This window comes from Serinus canaria, chromosome 6, assembly GCF_022539315.1.
Source record: "Serinus canaria isolate serCan28SL12 chromosome 6, serCan2020, whole genome shotgun sequence".
NCBI lineage: Eukaryota > Metazoa > Chordata > Aves > Passeriformes > Fringillidae > Serinus > Serinus canaria.
The window spans coordinates 20754302-20775534 of record NC_066320.1 but is presented as its reverse complement, the minus strand read 5'-3'; the positions used below and the strand labels follow the sequence as shown (position 1 = coordinate 20775534).

Sequence of the window (21233 nt, the reverse complement as noted above, 5' to 3'; positions counted from 1 at the left end):
GAATTTCTGACTTTTTCTGATTCTTAAGACAGTTTCCTTCACATTAGGTTGATTTACTACCGTGACTTTTAACATCATGTTATGTCAGATAAAAGACATGTAGAGCATTTGAACTGAAAAATACAGTTTAAGAATCTTTCTATTAAAAAAAGGAAATGATTGTGAGCAACATTATGTCATCAGATAATCCAAGTCTTGTACTGCTCCAGGTCAGAATTCAGGGGATTAGATTTGTCCATGTTTTCTTAAGCCATGGGGACATGGGTCTCAGACTTGAGTTTCAGAAGTGAACTATTGCCTTTCAACCAGCCCTGTGGGGCCCCATTGAAGTAGGCCCTTTATCTTTAGGGTTAAACATTCTAAATGGATCAGCTTCAAATAAATACATTAATTTTTTTTCTGTTGTCAAAGCTATTTTTCTTGCAAGGTTTCCTTAGCTTGGAAGAAGAGCTGATGTATTTGTTTCTAGAAGAGTTATATTTCGCAGAAGATGGTAGGAAGGGAATTTTTTCCCATGTCCTTTTCTTTTTCTGTTGGAGTGGTCTTAGCTGTAACCTAACACCTCTAGGTGTATTTCTAGCTGTAGCTGGCACCAGTCACAGTAAGTCTGTCCTACCACCTGCAACAAGGCAAGCCTAAAAGTAAACCAGGCAGCCACAGGAGTGCTTAGTAATTGTGCCTTAGAATTTGTGTAACACACTTAAGAAAAATACTTGTGCACTGCTTGGCTTTTGTGAAGTTCCTCTCCAGTTCATGTGCTTACTGGCTACTTGTTCTCAACTTCAGAGGAAGCTGGGATCACATCCCATTTTAGTGAGGTTTGGTCAGCTTTGATGTCCATTCCTGCCTGTCTGAATCCAAGCTGGAAAAAGTAGCTTCCTTCTCTGCATCATGATGTTGATCTGGAGACAGAGGTTCTGATGAGGAAAATAAGCATAAGGGGAGTGACAGTGATGTCTTCAGATGGTGAGTTATGAATTAAAGATTACAGGGACAGTCCTCAGTGCCAGTTAAGGATAAGAATGTGATGGATTTGAACAAATATGGTCTGGTGATTCAAATGTTTCTGCATGAAAAGTTGTCATTATTGTTTATTTATGAAGTTCCATGAAGATGTGCTGGGTTCCATAAATGATCTGAGAAGTAGATGGGGAGGCCAAAGATGCTAAAATTATCAAGGATTTTTAAGTACTGCTTCAGTTCTGCAGTTCTTACAGAAAAACTGAAGTCATAACTTTTTAAGGTGGATAGTTATGTGCTAACTGTGGGATGGTCCTAGGTTTGCCTCTGTCATTTTATTCCATGAATAAGTTGATTGGTACAAGGTATTCAGAGGATTTTGAAAGCAATGCAGTAATATCAAGTCTTCAAATACATGTTAATTACAGTAATAATATTTAGAGACCAATAATATTTAGAATATTTAGAATATTTAATATTAGGAAAAATGATTCCCAGAAGGAAAGCAATAGTTCAAATGAATTAAACTTCAAAGAGAGATTCCAAGTATAAAGAAATAAGAAACCTCTTCGATATATCAAAATTACCTTGAATTTTATTTTCATGTAGTTGTCGAACATGGATTTTAACTGTGTATGTTAGAAGAGAGGAGAATTAAATTAAGAACATTTTAAAATACTTTAGTGGCAGGGTAGATTTTTCTACACATGAGTAATTACCATAAATCATTATTTCTAATATTTTTATTACAAACTTATGCATTGAACCCAGAAAAAGCAAGATTTTTATTTTATTTCTCAGGAGAGAAGAGGTTGGGCCAAATGTTATCCTTGGCAGGCATAAAGATTGTCAGGATTTTGTCCATTCTTTGCATTTTGCAGTTGTATCTACTGAGTTCTGATGAAAACACTATTTGCCTCTTGGGTTCTCCTGGAATAAACCCCACAATTTTTACTTTGATGTCTTTTAATACATGCATTTTTGTAATGTAGCAATGTTTCTTGTTGTACACAACAACAACAACCATTAAAATAATTTTTCTTAATCAGTTAATTATGAAAGACCAGGCTTCTGTTTTCTGTGCTGCTCAAATAATATTTGAATGAACCTGGAAAAACGCAATACTCTGAACTTTGGTGACTGAATATAGACATCATCCCAGTAAGCAAAGAGGGAGTACATGGATCCATTGGCATAAAGAGCAAACACATGCATTGACAGGATATAAAGAGCAGTAAACTTAAGAGGGGGCTTTTGGTGAAATTGGAATGGAGTTGAAGTAAAGGAGGTGAAATTTAAGTGTGGCACATGTACAAATTATGAAAAATACTATTTTCAAAAGTGTTTACCATTGCAGTAAAATAAATAAAACCAAGTTCAATCCACAGAGACCAAGTTTTTTGTTTGAAATAGAGACACCTTGACAAAGCAGTAAGTTTAGTTGATATGAAAGCCAAATTGGTATACTTGTATAAACTGTATCTGAATGCAGAGAGTGACACCATCAGAGCAGATAATATAATGCTTTAAAAGGAAATTTGGAACAAGAAATGTACAATGAGAACATGTGTTTACACTGGAGTAGATGAAAAGGGTTGCAGGTACATTACTTGATGCTTTGGAGTAACAAGTTTACTGAGGACAGACTTTAAGCAATGTCTTTAAAGTCTGCAGTACTTCACATGGTAGAGACAGACTTGTCAGTGAACAATATTATCATTAATATAATTTATATATTTGTGTATTGTTTGCTAGCAGAAGCAATCAGAAATGAATTTGAAATGTAAGGAAAATGCAAGAGAACCCTTATGAATGCTGACAGAATAGTTTATGCTGCTGGTTTTGTTTTGATAATTTGCTAAGTGTAGACATATTAAACAAAGTTCATACCCTTTTTATTTATTGGTGCCTGCCAGCTGCTGTTTATAATGCAACATGTGCTTGGGACAATGTATGCAGGGTAATATTTATTTTGATTTTTTTGGCAGATTCAGGTCAGCTGCACATTTTGTTATTTTACTTTTTCCTTCCCTCCACTTCCCCTAAGTCAGGAACCATAGCTTCCTGTAATGTGGCTTTTGGATATTCTCTGAGGAAATTGAATTTCTGGATTCAAAAGCTGCCCATCTCAAGTTCAAGAGCTCTTCTTTCTTCATGAATGCATATTTATGAAACTATATAGCTTAGGAAAATTTTAATCAGCCTTATGAAAGTTCTTTCTCTTTAAACATAGTAGGAAATCTGAAAGAATTTAAAGATAAAGGCACATTGTTGAAGTTCAGCAAACTGTCTCAAAGTTTCATAATAACACTGTAGGATTTAGGAATTTAAATTCCTTTTATTATAGAATCAAAACCACCTGTAAGTATATAAAATACTTTGCCTGGTTTACAGGCTTAACATTCCAAAGCAGTATGGCAAAGAGCTCTACCTTTATTTTGAGCTTATCAAACTATTGATAGCCCTCTCTGGGAACAGAGAGAATGTTGAGAAGAACCAAGTCCACTTGGAACACACACTTAGTGGGCTGTATTCTTTTTTTTTTTTTTTTTAAGGCATGTTAGAAAGTAAAATATTGGAATTTTCACTTCTTGAAGTGATAATGCATTTGGGAGTGAGTGAGGCTAGTTGTGGTTTGTAGTTATTTTCGCTACTCATTCTTTCTGAACTATGCAGCTGCAAAATTATGGAATATAAACTATGTGGCCAAAAATTTTACTTGTCTTATGAATGTTACATGTCTTGAGCTAATACAGCTTATAAAAAATCTGGTGGGAAACTTAAAGAAATATAAATAAACTAGTGTCACATGTACTGTATAAGCTTGTTGATACAGACAACGTCATTTCAGTAATATTCAAGTTAAATAAGAAATCTGTTAATCTTATTCCTGCATGCCTCCTAAAGCCCACAATAATTTTGTATATATTTTTTCAAAATTATGAAATAAATTGCTACCTAAAGCATGTAACTGCTGATTAGTCAGTGGTTAGCTGATGATTTACAGATGGGAGTGAGATGATCCAGATTGCAGGCCAAGGAGGTTTTTATAGTTCTGGTGTATCATTAGGATAAAATTGCAACCATGGATGCTTTAGAAGAAGGGTGATCAAGTAGTTAAAGTGAGGTACCTCTTGTAAGGTTACTACATCTGTTCTTTATTTGACTGTGGTGAGTATGGTGAAACTTGCTGGGGCATTCATTAAAACATCTGTCTCTTGGGCATCTCTGCAGAGAATACTTAAATCTAAAAAGTGTAAGAATGTGATAAAAAGTGAATTCACTTTCATAATTTCAGTCTAATCCTGTTATTTGCCTCAGTGCCTCTGTCCTGGATCTTCTTCCCTTGCCCTCTTCTAGCTGCTGCCTGTAGTCCAGGACCTCATTCCCACATTTCATGTAGATGAAATGAGAGACTTCCCTCAGGTGCTGAGCTGAGCTTATCCTGATGATGGTTTCCAAAGCTTATATGTAGATATTCTGCATTGGTAAAATGGGTACTCTGAGAATATTTTATCTCTGAGCAAAGAGTTTATTGTGGTGAGCAATTGCCTAGAAATGTGTAAAGAGATTTCTAAACTGATCTAGATTTCAGTGAGACTCCAGTGTTAGATCAGTACAATTTACCATGATTGAAAGAGTCAGGCTCAGGTATGAAGACAGTCTTGTGGTTTTTAAACCTCTTTTAAAAGTACTCTTTTCAATCTGTACGTGTATAAAAGTATAAATAATTCCTAAGATGAAGGAGGTGTTTCAAAATAAAGCAAAGTACAATGTACAGAGCAGCCCTTGGATAGTTGTTCTATACTCACATGCAAGAGAATGTTGGGACTTGTTTTAATAGTGTCACAAGCTTTGTAAACCTTTAAAATAGAGATAAATTGAAGAAACTAGAACTCCAGGTTTGGCATTCTGAATAGTACTAATTTTTATAGACAGAATCAGTGTTTTTGGTGAAATCTATAAAATGCTGAAGACACGTGTGTTGCTGGGTCAGGTGGTGTTAACTGCATCCTCAGTGGTTTTTATATTCTGTTGACATTCTCCAAATGGTGTTGGTAGTTGACTCTTACTGAGTTCAACTCCAAGTCGTTTCAGGAAGTTGTTATGCATTAACTTTGCTATTTTATTAATATTATTCTCCTCCTCCCCTCTCTCTTCTCAGCTGAACTTAAACAGATGCTATAGCTGTGCAAGTATCTGATTTCAGGCTCTAGGGCCAGCAGTAGGTCCTTAAAGTTCTGAAACTGGCTCTAGAAATAGCCTTTAAAAGGTTTACAAGAGTAACCATTTTATTTTGTAGTACAAGCCATAACTGGAAATGTGATTTCTTCTACTTAAAGATAAATTTGCAGTCACACAAACTGTAGTAACAGTGATTTATCACAGCTGTAAAAGATTGGTGCACGCTCAAAAACTTACCCAACAATGAATGTTTTCATGAGATTTATTGCCAAGGCAGGTATAGGGGAGGTTTTGTTTTTAATATCTCAGATGATTTAGTTGATCAGAGTGAGAGCAGAGTGGCAATTTATAATTGACAGACTAAGTTAAGTCTTTCTGTCAGGCAGCATTGGGTGTGGAGGAAAGGTCACTGAATGCCACCACAGTTTTTCATTGCCCTTGGTAGCCAAGTATCTACATGAAAGTCAATGTCAGAATTTCACCAAGTGACAACTGATTTAACCCTTCCTTCACCGGTTTTGAATGCAGCTCTGTCGCTGCTGTGAGCTGTGACACTTGTGAAATGGAATGGCTGGGTTCAGCTGTCATCTTAATCTACAAGAATGGCTGTAAATTTTCAAAACTTCTGCCCTTCAAATATGTATGGAGATTATACATAAAGAAATTTTGACAGTCAAAATCTTTCTTTCTAACCCAGGTACTTACAGCACTCTGTAAAGGTGCCAAGGAGTCCAGCAATCTTTTTGATTTATTCTCTACACTGTAGAGGGAGCTGAGAGTACAGCAGACATCTGACATCTTGATGGAGTTCTGGAGATGTGTTCTGAGGCAGGAGTTGTTTGCTGATGCCTTTAAGTTTATGGTGAACCCTGTGGATCAGTAGCCAGACTTTCTTGTAATGGATTTTAAGTCTTGGTACACTGCATCTGCTAAGTGGAAGTGATTTCAGGCTTTGCAGCTTGACTTTGCAAAGTCAATACTCTGTGTACCATATTCTAATTCTTTTAATCTTGTTTGATCAAATTGTGCCATTTTGTCCCTGAATTTCTATCAAATCATACTGGTTCCAACTAGGAATGCCCCTTAAAGGCTTAATGTTGTGTTCCTTAGGATTTGGCAACATAAAGAAGCTCTTGGTTTTCCAAAGAGACCTGCTAAATTCTTGTTCTCTGGCATTGACAGTGTTATTCTCTGAGGTATATTTTCTCTGAGAAAATTCCTGAGTATGTCTCTCACAAAGATGAGTGATTGTTTTTCATGTTCAGTGGTGGCATGCAGTGAACTCAGACTTTGCTTGGAGGTTTTCTGTCTCTGCTCAGAAGATCCCCTTCCTGTCCTTTCCCTGGGCTCTGGGTATCCCTGGGAGGAACCACTGCTTGCACTGCCCTTCTGCTCAGATGGGTCTCATAGCTGAACTTCATGTTTCACCTGTTTCACATTAACAGGAAAAGCACCAGGAGGGCGATCCCAGAGAGGTGAGGTAGCTGTGCTTTGCTGAGACCCAGCTGATTTAGTGGAATCTGTAAAATGAATATGTGCTTGTATGATGGTTTTCATACTCAGTGATTGAATAAGAAGCTCAGTCTTAGGGGTGAAATTAGCTTTGCCTAAACAATGCAGCTGGAGTTTTCTTCAGCTGTCTGAAGTTGACTCATGTATCTCAGCTAATTCTTGCTCACAGTTTTTGTTCTCCTGGTATTTCTGGGCAATGCCATTATTATTCATCCCCGTGCTCAGGTTGAAACCAGTGAAGTGGGAGGGAGAGTTGCTTGCTCAGGGTTGTAGCCTGAGACACCGGAAATTTGATTTTGTTGCCAACCCACCCAGAAGTCCAAAGCCACACAGATAATTCTCCTTCTGGTACTTTGATTCACTTTCTGTGAAATAATAGTACTTAGAGAAATGGGTGTAATTTTAAGGGTAGAGAATACTCAGATGTGCTTTATAAAACAAAGAACATTAGAGCTTTCATTGGTAGGGACCTAATGAAGTTCATTTTTGCTTCTACTAGACCTCTCTGGATTTTTTCTTTGGTCATAAAATCTGTGTGAAAGTTTAAATATATTTTCCATTATTCCTTTGCTTCTGATCTAACTGTTCTCAATACCTATTTTATTTTGCACTGGAAGCAAAGGGAGCTTGAAATTCTGTGTTTATTCGTGTCCTGTGCTATTATCAAGAAAGATTATTGCACAATAAATACAGTCTTGGTTCCGTTCTGCTACAGCCAGTGAGAGAAGGCTTTGCAGTGAAAAATAACCTTTGAAACTTAGGGTAATTCATAAAACAGTTTGCTATTCCAAATATCTGAAAATCTGTTCCCTTAGAAAAGGTTATAAAAATTCTATTAGCCAAGGAATATACCTTTCAGAGTAAGAAACAATGTATTTATATATCCTCTAGTATGTGTGTTATAGCAATAAAAAAGGACACAGAAGATACTGCCTTTTGCTTTTCTGCAGTTCCCTTTTGGTCTTGCCTATATGAAACTGCTTTAGGTAGTACTTTAACATTTAATAAACTTTTTTCAGTACATACAGCATGATAATGATCTTCAGATGTACATGTATCACAAAAGATAGCTGTTGTGTCATTCATTACTGTAGATGTAAGAAACATCAAAAGCAATTTAAAATTCCACTTATCTTGCCTCTGCTGAATCATAAGATAATGTCTGAGTGTCTGCACAGCAGTGTCTGAAAGGTAACACATCCCCTCTCTAGGACTGGTTAGTCTGATGAAAGAAACATGTCTGAGTGGTATATTTCTAGCATCTGTAATTCTGAAATGAAGTAGATTTATGGATAGAGTCTTTTTAGATAGAAATGTAAAAACAGCATCTAGAAAACAGATTTTCCTCTTTATTTAGTATAGGATTCTTAAGGCATGCTTGAGTTGAGTATCAGATAATTCAGCAGCAACTCTACAGCTTTTAGTTAAGGAGTGCTTCAGGGCTGACAGTCGGAATATTTTGCTGTGAAAAGAGCCCTCAGGGAGCCATGGGCACTCAAAATGAAGCTCCTTGGTGAGGTTCCCAAATTCTTACTCTCCTTCTGACTTGCTGGTAGCTGGAAGGAGCTCTGGGTGAGCTTGAATGTCCTGTGCCTGTGGGCTCAGTCACCAGCAGCTTTCTCCCCATCCTGGGCACGCGGGGCCGCGCCGAGTCCCTCTGTGCCACTTGGGGAACCCTGACCTCCTCCCCTTCTCAAATAGATGGCAATCCCAAAGGTTTGCTGTGGGCTCCAGAGGGGAAAAATGGAGTGTCCTGCTGGGCTAGGTGCTGTGGAGTGTGAGGGTCCCTGCTCTGCCAGGCCGGTCACTGTTTTGGGACTCCAGGGTCTGCTACAGCAGAGGACTTTGCGTGTCAGACTTTGAAGGGTAGCAAGGAAGCATTGGAAGTTGTGACTCAGGGATGGGTTTTTTTGGGGGAAAAAAGGCCTGATTGTTAAAGGATTCCTCTAGTGTGCCCAGATGGCACCCTTGGGACAGGTTTTTTTCTTCATTTATTGTTGTTGGTTTTGTGTCCACAGTATCTAGAAACTTCTTGTTTTAAAGAAAGTTGGCAACCAGACTTCTCAGAGATTGAGACTTTAAAAAGTGCCAAATCCCTCAAAAACTAATCCCAGGGCTGTCATCTTGTAATAAGTTGCATTTTCTAGGTATAGAAGCATTTTTGAAATGAAAGAAAAAGCAAATCCGAGCATGACACATTAGATAATATTGCTGTAGGTAAACAAGCAATGTGGATGTGTTAAGTGTCACTTCAGGTATATTTTTCTTATGGGAGTCTGTGTGCTTATCTTGCCATGAAATGCTGTAAGGTAATCTACTATTATACAAATATATATAAATATTCCAATTAGTAAGACCAGAATCATACATAATTAGGACATTGAGCCATTCTTCTAATATTTCCCCTAGTCTATGCTGAATATAATTGATTTTGCACTGAAGCAATTAAGTCAGAATGCTTGGCTTATGTGAAGGACTCGGAATGGAAATGTCTGTTTAGTCTAAAACTAATACTAAATCTCTGCCTAATATAGAAATTACAGTGAAGAGATATATTTAAAGTACGTATTGGGGTTTGTTACCATCTTGAAATAAACTATTTTTGGAAATAGAACTCCTGCTTTACCTAATTTTAATACACGAAGCTTTCAGAAAACTTGGTAAAGAAGGACTTCTAATGCATTCTAAATATTCTGTGGCATTTACTAGGGATAATTTCTGGTGAAGTTTCTATATTTCTCTGAGTGCCTTGCTGATATTCTATAAGAACTTGGAGTCTGGTGGAGGGAAGTAAACAAATTTTAGAGAAAGGGACCTAGCAAGCAAGGAATACCAAAGTTAGTTTCATTCAGTACCAGAAACACAGCAGAAATAGATATTTAAATGAACTTTGAAGGAAAATTATGTTTGCTCTTAGTTTAGTCTTTCATATTATGAGGGTGAAACTGACCAAAACATCATTGAAATATTCAGGTTTAATGTTGGAAATCTTATTTGATAATCCAGAGAGTGTATGTTACAGTTTATTTTTTTCTAAAACAGGTTAAGGGTTTTTTTTATCATCATCTGGCTGGCACTTGGTAGTCTTTAAGATCTGTTACACAGTTTCAGTCAAAATTCAGTAATACTGTGAAATACTTGTACCAGCACCTTGCTGCCCTAAATTCTGTGTATTAACCATCTCCTATGTCAACTCAGGGATCACAAGCAATAAGTGTATGAGCAGCAAAGAAATAACAACTATGTGTGTTGCATGAAGTGCAGTTATAAATGTTGAAATGAAATTTCACTGGAAAAGAGCCAGATGGGTGCCCATGCTGATTTTGGCTGTTACAAGAATTGTCTGCTGTGCCCTGTGCTTTCTTGTCTTTGATGGATGATGGATCTTCCACATTGGTACACCAACTGCCCATTAGTCTAACAGGGGTTTGCCCAAAGAGTGAATGTCTAAGGTGTTTATTTTAGGAATTGTTTAAGGACAGAGTATTTTTTTGTCCTTCTTCTTCAAGCAGGTTGTACTGATTTTCTAAAGAACAAAAATTGTGTATTGCTTGTAGATCAGTTTAGTAAATAGCTTGTAATTATATGTGTACCAGAAAAGACAATCTTGATTTTTCTTTTCTTTAGTTGTTTTTCTTCATTAGTATTCATAGCTATACTCTTCCCTAACCCTGCTTTTATTTCTTTTGTGCCTTTTATTTCTTCAATTCTTTCTGAAGACAGTCTCTGTTTTTAAAAAATAAATAAGTGTGACTGGTCTTACTTATCCCTTCATGTCATTTCAGGCATCCCTGAAAGGTGCTATCACTCTCATTATTTATTCAAGGATCTGAAGATGCTTCTGAAAAAAGAGTAAATTATTCTGTCATCATTAGTTTAGGAAAACTTTTAAAACCTCTGAAAGAAATGAATTGAGAAACCATTATGAATAACTGAGCTTCATTTGACATAGCTGTGATCATTTCAGGACGTGATTCCCTGCAAAGGCTCTGGAATTCCTTGTGGATATTGCTGCCAGAATTTATTATTTTTAAAGCAATGCATTCAGCTACAGTTATTGTATAACTAAATGTTTCAGGAGCCATTTGGCAGAAATGCACACTGTGAGGTAAAGCTGAATATTTGCAATTGAGTATCAAACCAAAGGAGGTTGAGTGAGCTGAACATTGACTGATGTGAAAGAAACAGATACAAAGCAAGGTAGGGAGAAGTGAGTTGTGTAATGGAAGTTGAATCAAATGATAGATGTCTTTCTATTATTTATACCAGTGTTTTGAACAGTTGTGCTGAAAGCTTTATTTCAGGGATTGCAGCTATAGTTAAAATGGAAAGAACATCAAATATTGAACAACACAGCCTTAGGAAGATAATTTTAAGTACCTGAGCTGATAGATGCAGCATTTGAGACTGAGATTAAAAAAAGACAAATCACAACTGAGACCTTCATTGACCACTTTAGCTTGGAAGGTGGGAAGTAGATGGACTTGGAGATAATTGCTGTGTTACATTCATCACATAGGGTGAAAACTGCCTTCTCAAATGTCCTAGGAGAATTTTCTTGAAACCCATTTTCTTAAGGTAACCACATTTCCCCTCACCAGTGCAAAATCTCTGAGTGGTAAGACACGAGGATATTGCTTAGGCTTAAAATTAGTACTTTCAACCAAGTAAGTGGAGTCTTCTGCTTACAATAATTAATTATTAATTGTTTAGTTAGGGACCCATGTTGGGAAAAGCAAAAGGAGTTTCTGGAAAAGCTCAAGGTCTGCATCCTCATGTTTGGAGTTTCTCAGTCTGACACTTACTGTGACAATTCTCTTGCATAAATGTCTGATCTGTGCCGTAAGTTTAGAGCAGATGATCTCTGTGCTGTCTAAAATTCAAATTTTTAGGATTGTTCAAGCTGTTGTAGTCCATTTTTTAAGTGGTGCTCAAGGCTAAAATTATCCACAACAGCTATTGTAGATTACACAATCTACAAAATTGTATTGTGGATTACACAATTACACAAAAGTGCCCCACTCTGAGCAGTGCTCTGATCTACCTGGGTCTGCTTGAGGCAGGAGATGGGCCTGGATGACCTCAGGAGGTCCCTTCCAATCCAGATGATTGGGAGAATCAAATTATCTGTCATCCTGCATTTTCTCCCTCAAATGGACACTAACCCAAATCTGTTTTTTAAACCATTTTGCAGACTTGAAGAACTTCCAGAAAGAGCTGTAAACTTGTATGATGGACTGTATGCATTCTGTTGGGTTCACTTGCCCTCTGAATTAAAAAAGAATAATCCCTGTTTGAAACTTTGGGCTGTCACTCAGCTAGAGTGTGTATCAGTAGCTGTCTGAGGTGCCTTAGAAAAACTTTGTCACTCCTTATTAACACCTAAAACTCTGTTGTCTTTGACACCAAATGGAAGGCTGGGGACCATTCTGACATGTAATCTTACTGGTTGAGGCAAAATAGAAAAAACAATTTAGATTTCCTAACCTAGCTCTTTAAATATATTCTTATGAGAAAAGATTTTCTTTTCAAATTCAGCAAGGAATTATTTAATGATGCCAGAACAATTTTTTTTCCAGGCTTTCAGTTTTCATATGTATTACCCAAAGGATGTACAATGAATTCTGTATTTCATTGAATTATCAGAAGGTTTACATTGTCATTAAAAAAAATATTACTGCAGATAGCTCTTTCACAGAATACAATTACAGTCCCAGCAGAACTTGTAAGTTAAGCTATAAACATTATAAAAACAACAAACCAATTTGTGGCAAAATCAAAATAAATTACTACAATTGTAACTTTTCAGTATTTTTCTGTATTTATAGTCAGCAATTGTTACTGCTTAACTATTTTAGTAACTGAGAGACATGGGCATTTTGAAGACAATTCTGAGCATAGGTTTCAGAAATAATACCGAAACTTTATAATGCTCTTTTAGAAATACATAAAAGATTAGCAAAACTGGGGAAAGCTAAATGAGTGTTTCAGGATTTAAGAGAAGAGCAGCAAGCTGAATATGAGAAGTGCTGAAAAGATCTTACAAAGGAAACAAAAGGGAATATAAGAAGTGTAATAAAAAAGGAATAGTGACTCAGGAAATTTTACTCTTTGTACAAAGTGACTTAGAAGTAAGTTATAGTAAAATCTGAATTAGGAAAGGTGAATTCTTTCTTATACAATTTTAAAGGAAATGTTACTCATTTATTTGGTAGTCTTGTTAAAGTCCTTGAACTTAAAAATTCAAAGTGTACTTATAGAACAAAGCCTCCTGACCGTATTGTATGTAGTGTAAAAAGCAGGTTTGGCCCACCTGTGGAGGTGTAAGGCATTTTGGGGTGCTTGCAATCAACTGGCTGAGCAGTGGAGTGTCAGCCCAGGAGAGAGGAATGGTTATGCTGACCTTGCCATGAATCACCATGCTAAATCACTTGCAGAAACCATTTTGAAGTGGTTTCTTCTTATTCCCACTGCAATGAGTGTAAAAATTCATCTCCTATAGGATAAAGACATTTCTCAGCTCTTCTCTGTCTGGTTGGTGCTGAGTGTGCGGAAATGCTCAGTCTGCACATTGCTCCAGTGCATTGTTCTCTCAGCCTCTCTGCAGCTCCTGGTGGTGTTTGCACCATTGCTGCTGGTGAGTTTTATAAAAGTGTGAATGAGAAACAAACATAGAATGTAATCTTCCCACAGCGTCGACTGAGTTGAATGAAAACCATGTCAAAAGCTAATCCTCCTGCAGACAATCACTTCAGTAAATCCATTTGTGTATTGCACAGGCTTACTCAATGGAGAACTATTAATTTTTTAAATATTCTGTATGAATCTCATTTTCCCCACTACAAATGGATTTTAAATACATATTGATAGAAGGATGTGCAGTGGGTCCAAGGCAAAACAAGAACACCAGGGCATGCAGACCCATGCTGTCACCAGTTGGCTACACATGCTTTTAGAAATAGTGTTTTATTGCAAGGTCAGACATAAGGATTTCCTTTTCATTGTAGAGAGAGCTTTGAATGATTCCTCTCTTTCTCCAAAGAAAATGTTGACAATAGGATCTTTGATCTTCAGAAACTTATGCACGTGACAAATTTAATTCATGTAAATAATTCTGCTAGACTCAGCAAGACCCATCACAGGAAGTTAAACATGCATAACTATGTCTCAAGTAAAGACCATGCACATGGTAGATATAGTGATATAATCCAAAAGTTCACTTAGATAAAGTTCTCTTTTCTAAAGATGTAGTGAAAATTCTGTCTTATCAAAACATCATGTGGGTTTTTAAACTAATTTTTGGAAAAAATGACAGGCACTCAAGTTCAAATCTTGTTAAATCAAGATTTATCTAGACAGCTGAATAGTGTTATAAGTGTCCGTGTTGTAGTAAAATAGTAATGATTTATCACGTTGTTTTATATCCTCATATTTCATATTCAGTTCAGCATCATGTGATTTAGGAAATATCACTGCATAATTCCAGTTTACTATTCCAGTGCTATATTGCTGTTGTCAAACCTTTTTCTACAATTATCCACTCATGATGTAAGTTTTCCAGGTGCTGACTTTCTTGAATACAATTGATTAAACTTGTATTCTGTAGAACAGAATCCTGTATGACACCTCAGGTGTTCAGTGATCTTTAGAAATAACCTTTAGACCTCAAGTTCTTGTGGGGAAAAAAAAAGTTTTGCTTAATAGGATCATCTAGTTCAGAAATCCTCTAGTGCTTGACAAAAGCCATAAAATAGACAAGCACATTTCTTTTCAGAAGTACTTGCAGTCCTATTAGTAATGCTTTGATTCCTACTGCTACTTGTCCTGTTCAGTTAATTAATATCATTCTGTAGTAGAGTGGGTTTGTTCAAAAGCTGAAAACTCTTTTAACTCCCCCACTGTTAGGAAATCATATTAAAATTTCTATTTGAGAGTGACCTTGCTGCTTCCTTTTGTTGATACATTAATGCCACTAAACCAGTACTGGGGAAAGATGAGTTGTGCATCCTGCCAGTGATGATATTTTGTTTTACTGCTTGAATTGTGATGTTGCTTACAAAAAAAAAGGCTCTTGAATAGGACTTAACCTAATTAAATCAGTTGATGTGGTAATTAATACAATAATTCTCTGGGTTTGGTATTTTGAGTGTGACCTAGCAGTCCCTTATGTCATCTGAGAGAACACTTGATGAAAAGCCACCAGTATGAACACCAAAGACAAAAGAATGAGAGTTTTGCCTTATACTTTAAATTACTGAAAGTGGGGCTTTTGAACAGTGTTTTTCCACAAAAGCAATGTCCTGTTTTCATACTACAGTTTATCCCACATTCCATTAAATTTATGACAGACTATTAGTGTTAATTGGCACTTTTGGAAGGACTTCCATTTAAATGACTAATTACCTAAAAGGAAATTTCTTGATGCTTATGCTTTCTTTTGTTATCATCAAATAGTGCCAAGATCTGGAAGCTGCTGTATTGATGGTGCTGTACAACTTAGAATGAGAATTAGCACTCTGTTACTACAGCTCTTTGACTGTAGCTGTTTGGGGGTTGTTTCTGCCATATGAACATACTATGTACAAAAGTAGGCACTTTTTGGAGTATTTTTCTGTTTTCACTCCTGCATGACATTGCTGCAAGTGAATGGGTTTAACAAAAGCTGGTCTACATGAACGATGATGACAAAACCATCTGGAGTTGGAGATGCTGAGAGACTGGGGTTTATTTCTTTCTACAGGATTTTTGTATGATTCTGTTTAAGAATGCTGACCACGCACTTGTTTAGTTTGAAAAGACAATACAATGGGCCACAATCCCCTTCAGGAAGAGAGGTGTCACTTTAGGCCATTATATGCATCTTTACCTTCTGATAATTTAGCTTTATGCTCTTTTAAGTTTTGATGTTCTCAAAGTCAGAAAGAGAGGCAGGCACTGAATTACTGTACACAGATACTGATATATAATAAATTAATGAAAACTCCCCATATCTTTACAGCTTTTCCTCCCTTGTGTTTGGGTATCAGACTATGTAGATGTTCACCACACCCCATTCATCTCATGAGCTGTCAGTAGTGTTTTCAGTCCTTTTTCTCTTTTCACTTGTTCAATCAGTTTTGTTATTGTTCTGTGACTTCCCTCCCAGTCTGTCTGTATAGTTCCAATATTATCTGTTGCAGTCTGAGGTAGTAGCTCAGTAGCTAGGCTGTGGTTTTCACTTGGGAGAGGAATAGAAAAAAGTGCAGTCAGTACCTGTATTTTATGATAGCTCCATGTATCTCTCTCTGTGTGGCACAAAAAGCAGGTATCCTTTTCTAAATCTATTTTTCTATTTCTGCCATGTTTGTGGGCAAATGCCTTAATTCGTTTCTGTGCAGCTCTCAATGAATTATGGATGTTGTGGGAAATAAACAATAGTCTGGTGTACCAAGATGGATTTTAAAATGTTATTTTTTCTTTGTTTTACATTTGTTTTATACAAATTATTCCAGTCTTATTCTGATAGAATAAGACTGAATTTCTGATAGAATTAATTTTCCCTACTAATGGTACAGGGAATTTCACAGGATGTCTGCTCACACTCCCTTTGTATCTAACTACATACCACATATAAAGAGAATGAACTTCCTAAACATCAATATGTCAGCTGTTATCAGACTTCCATGAAAAACGATTAACTACTGTTTGTACTTAAATTGTTGTTTTGAAATAAAAGATACTTCAAGTTGCTTGATGTTAAGTTGCAGGACTCAAAACACAATTTCTGAACAGAGCTGAACAGAACACAGTCATTCCAGATGTACAGTCTTAGTGGACCAGGTTTTCTGTCTTTTTTCAAATTCTCATGGATGCTGCCTAGCACACCTTTCTACTTGAGAAGTGGAAAACTGAGTAGGGATTAAGAGGAAGTGCACAGCAGGGGCAGGTGTGGCTGGGGGTCTGGGGTGTGTTTCCTGTAGCACTTGAGTGTCCCTTCAGCTGTGCTCAGTGAGTGGGGCTTAAAGGAAGGATTCTGGAGATTTCAGTTTTCTAGACACAGGCCTGGGTTAAGCTTGATCTCTACCAGCTTTTGGGCTGCTCAGCAGAAAATCAGGTGAAAGCTGACATTTTACTGATTTTTCATGAAGTTTGGGTGGGAGTTTTTTGCTTGGGGTTTTTGTGTATTTTCCCCTGTGAGTATTATCAGAGGAAATACATATTTTCATTAATGGGTCACACTTCCTTCTGTGTTCACTGGGCATTTGGGAGTAGCAGTCTTCATCCACATGCCTTGTCCTCCATGGATTTGGTTATCTGAGCTGTGCTTTCTCTGTGGGTGCATTGCTCTGTGAGCTCACAGGCTTTAGGTTTTATTGGGTGGGATGCAGCACCATCCCACTGAAGAAGCCTCAGCTGTGGAATTTGTTTACTCTGTAATGTCATTGACTTTGGAGGCTTACTAAAAAGATTTTTCTCTGAGAGGTTATAGGAAGTTGAAGTTTGTTTGCGTTATGATTGAGAGCTCTTTGTTTGATGCTTTTAAAATACTATAGTAAGTTCTCTTATGCTGGGCATTTTTTATACTTGAATGAGACTCTTGCACAGTGTCACATCATCCTGTACTTTCTGTGGTTCCACAAAACCAAAAATCACAGCATCCTTTTAAGCAAACTGTGGTTTGTGGCTTGTTTAATTCAAATGGAGGAATTGGAAAGAAAATCAGAAGAATTAATTTTATCCATTAGAACAATTTATTTTTTAGATGTGTCTGTCCTGTAAAGCAAGGGTGTCCAGGGGAGAGTGCAAGCAATGGCTCATGGACTGTCCATGCTTCTCCATTGTTGGCATGGTTTTGGTCCTGGTGTGTAATGAGGTTGGTTGGTTTGTTTGCAGGGCTGGGTTAATGAAGTTGTGCTGCAGCCCCCCAGGGAAGTGCATTTGTGCCAGAACTCCATGCATGGATTAAATGCTTTAGGCTGTCAGTGCAAGTCGAGAGAGGGTGTTTGAGTGATATCCCTTCAGGACAGGAACAGTGCTGCAGGGCTCCACAGGGCCAGGAAAGGACAGACCTGCTGTTAATATCTTCTGAACAGCCTCCCTGGGGTAAACTGTCCCCAGAGTGTCTTGGGAGAAGGAGTAGCAGGGACATAAGATTTCAGAGGGTCAACTGCAGTACAGAGTGGTTGATAACATGTCTGATCAGCAGAGTGCTACTGACAAGTAAATTGCTCCCCAGCACTATTTTAGTTGTATCCTGTCAGAGCTGGGACTGAAAGTGCCTTGATTTGGATTTTCAGTTGCTTGGGCTTAAATCATTAATATGTTGTGCAAAGACAGTTAGCAAACTGCTTTAAATGAAATGCTTATTAGAAGGTTTCTCTGGGAAACTTCTTCCTTAACAAAACCAAAAAAATAAACAAAAGGAAAAACACCCACTGCCACCACCAAAACAACCAACCCCCAAACCAACCAATCAACCAACCCAACCCCCCCTAAAACTCAAACCAAAGCAATAAAAAACTTCTTTAAGTGGATTTTGGTTTTGGAAAATACGATCATTGAAATAGTGTGCTCATTTTTCACAGTGTTTCTTCTGCTGGAATAAAATATTTAGAATGTGAGATTCTTAGCACATGGCTAGAAACTGATAATTATTTAAAACAGCTGCCTAGTGGCAGTGTATAGTGAGATTCATCACTGTGATTCACTAACACATCAGAAAAAAATCCCAAAAAGCAACCAAGTGAAAATGCTATGGATAGATAAAATGAGAGAAGTGGGTGCATGGTGTTGGTTTATTTTTAAAAAATGCAACGTCTATTTGTAGTTTGATTAGAATGAGTCAGTTTCTGTTAGATCTGACAGTTATAACTTTGTTATTAGCTTTCCAAAATAAAATGCATGAATGACACTTTTTTAAAATGTGCTGATTCACCAAACAATTGCATCTGTAAGTACAAGAAAAGGATGCTTATCGCTGCAAAATTTCCACAGGTCTTTAATTAGAAGCATTTCCCTGTAAGGAGATGACTGTATTTGAGGGAAAAGAGAAACTTACCTATTTTGGCCACACTTGATACATATCATGTCTATTCTGTTACTTGTCTAAAGAAATAATGTACAAAATTTTTCAGTGTAATTCCAGCATCAAGAGTAAGAGCCACAATTTTTCCTGGCATTAATTGTTTTAAAAGAGTTTTTATTTTCTGTAGTTTAGCCTCATTTCTTTGTCAGGATTTTGAACATTGTGACCAAACTTTCCTCCCTTCCATCCTCATCCCCACAGCAAATATTCTCAGAAGGGAAGGATGTTACAAGTTGCATCGAAAGTTTAGTAAGTGATTTACTACTGTATGAAAAATAATGGGATTTATATTTGCCAGTGAAGTTGTTCATTTTATTAACAGAATTGATCTTCAGTGCAATCCAAATCCTTCTTGATAACAGCCTGTTGTGAGTTTTTGTACATCACTAAAACTAATTAAAAACAGGTGGATTCTTCCCATGGAGCAGTACCACCCAGCTAAATGAAATGAAGATAACTTGTATGAATTGTCAGAGAGGATGTTGTTTTCCTTAGGGACCATACTGGAATGTTAGGATTCTCTAAAGCTGCATTTCTGAACATAAAAAGAATCATATTTTAACTATGATACCCATGTTACTTTGTTTATAAAACTTGAATTTAAGTTGGCACTGTAGAGAAGAGGAAACCTTAAAGGAAACTTAATTTTTGAAACCTGATCTCTGTGTGAAAGTCTCTGTGAAACTCTGGTATAAAGATTTGAAGGGTTTCATTTAGAAATCTACATAGCTAAGTCTTGTTGGTTTTTTTTTAATGTAGTGGTGTCACATTTTTCAAGACTCAGTTTATCTTTCACAAAAATGAATGAGATGGCATTACTGAAGAATCATGAGCTGTGTTTACTGAGTATTCCACTTATGAACTAAATGATCTGCTTAATCTTGTGATTTATTGCTAGTTTGGTAGTTCCCTTTAGTTAATAGGAGCTGGTTTATGTGGTTTAATGATGCTGGTTTCAATCCACATGTGTAGGGCTGTACAGAACAGGACATGGAGGTAGAGTAGGAGACCACCTGATTGTGCTGCATTTTCATGGAGTGCCAGCAATGTTCAGACTGCTCTCTTCTTCTGGGCAGAATGAATAGAAGGCTGGAAAAACAATTGGCACAATGAAAATTTTTTAAAGACAGAAGTACTTGTATCTAAGCCAGTAGTGAGTTTTAAAGTAATGTGTCTTTGCAAATCACACTATGCAGAGTGTTCCAAATATGATCTTTGTATCTATTGTCATTGTAACAGACCTTAAAGATGGTCTGTCTGTAAAAAGGCATATTAAAAAAAAAATGACCCAATGTGAAGTGGACTAATTTATGTTAGTCTTTCCAAGCCTAGGCAATTTTAATTTTGTGCCTTCATTTTTCTTGACTGACTCCAGTTCTGTGCAGCCTCAGATGACAGGCTGAATAAAAGAATAAAGTAATAGAAGACTGAAAATAAAACACTAGAGCATTTCATATATTTACATTTTTCTAGTTTAGATATTTTGAATTTTAAACAAGTCTTTTATCATGTAACTGCTGAAATCTATTGCTAAAATGGTAAAGAAGAGTTGGTAAATTAGATAAATAATATTATACATACAATTTTTAATCTGAAAAGTAGGAGGAGGAACTTGTGAGATGCGGAGTTTCTTAATTGATGGAAATAAACTGTGTGTATATTGGAGCATATTTGACTTTTTTTGCAAACCTAGGGTTCTGTGTGCTTTCAGGTGCATGGGTGTATGGATCATGACCAATGCCAAATTGCCACTTGTGGGTGCCACTGTCTGTTTCTGGGTGAGGAGTGATGGTGCTGCACACATGTATTGACAAAAGGCATTGTGTAGGATAGGTCAGATCTGATCATCTCTCTTTTCCATGAAGATGGCTCACAGTGGGCCATCAACTGACATCAAAATATGCTTTTATTTATGAATTTTAGATCTGGAGAAATCTCCAGATCTTACTTATATTGCAGTATTTTAGCTTTGCTACATTAATTTTTTTTTTCCTGTGGGTAAGTGTTGTTGCATTTGCACCTAGAAGTAGGATTCTATGTGGTTGGTTTGTTTTGGGACAAAGAACTTACTGTTTGTATACAATGGCAAATACTAAGAGCAAGGCTATCTTGTCTTGTGTAACAGATTGTTTTAAAACTTTGCAAAAATAAAAAAATTGATCAAAAAACCCTCAAGTTTTCTAATTAAGAATATAAAATTTCTTTTGAAATTTCTTTTGTCTTCTTTCTATCTTATTGCAAACTGCTTGTCTTATTTTGAAGTGTACTTTTGTGCACTAGAGAAGTATAATTTATTCTAAATGTTACATTAAAAGACTCATTTATCAGGCAGTTGGAATTAGATTTTTTCAGAGACAAATGTTTTTTATGCACATTGCATAATCATTAGATTAAAAACCCAATTTCTCCAGCTTCTAGAACAAACCATTTCTTTTGCATATTGAAAAGTTTTTAAGAGGTAACATCTTCAGTATAAGTGCATGTTCATATTGTATTGCTTCTGAAATAGCTG

At 36.6% G+C, this 21233-nt stretch overlaps 1 protein-coding gene across 1 annotated transcript in view; it reads left to right on the top strand.

Moving 5' to 3' along the window:
• The window catches only part of LOC103813901 (adhesion G protein-coupled receptor A3), a 252743-nt gene that overhangs the window by 21140 nt on the left and 210370 nt on the right, over positions 1-21233 (top strand). The gene's annotated exons all lie outside the window — the stretch shown is intronic.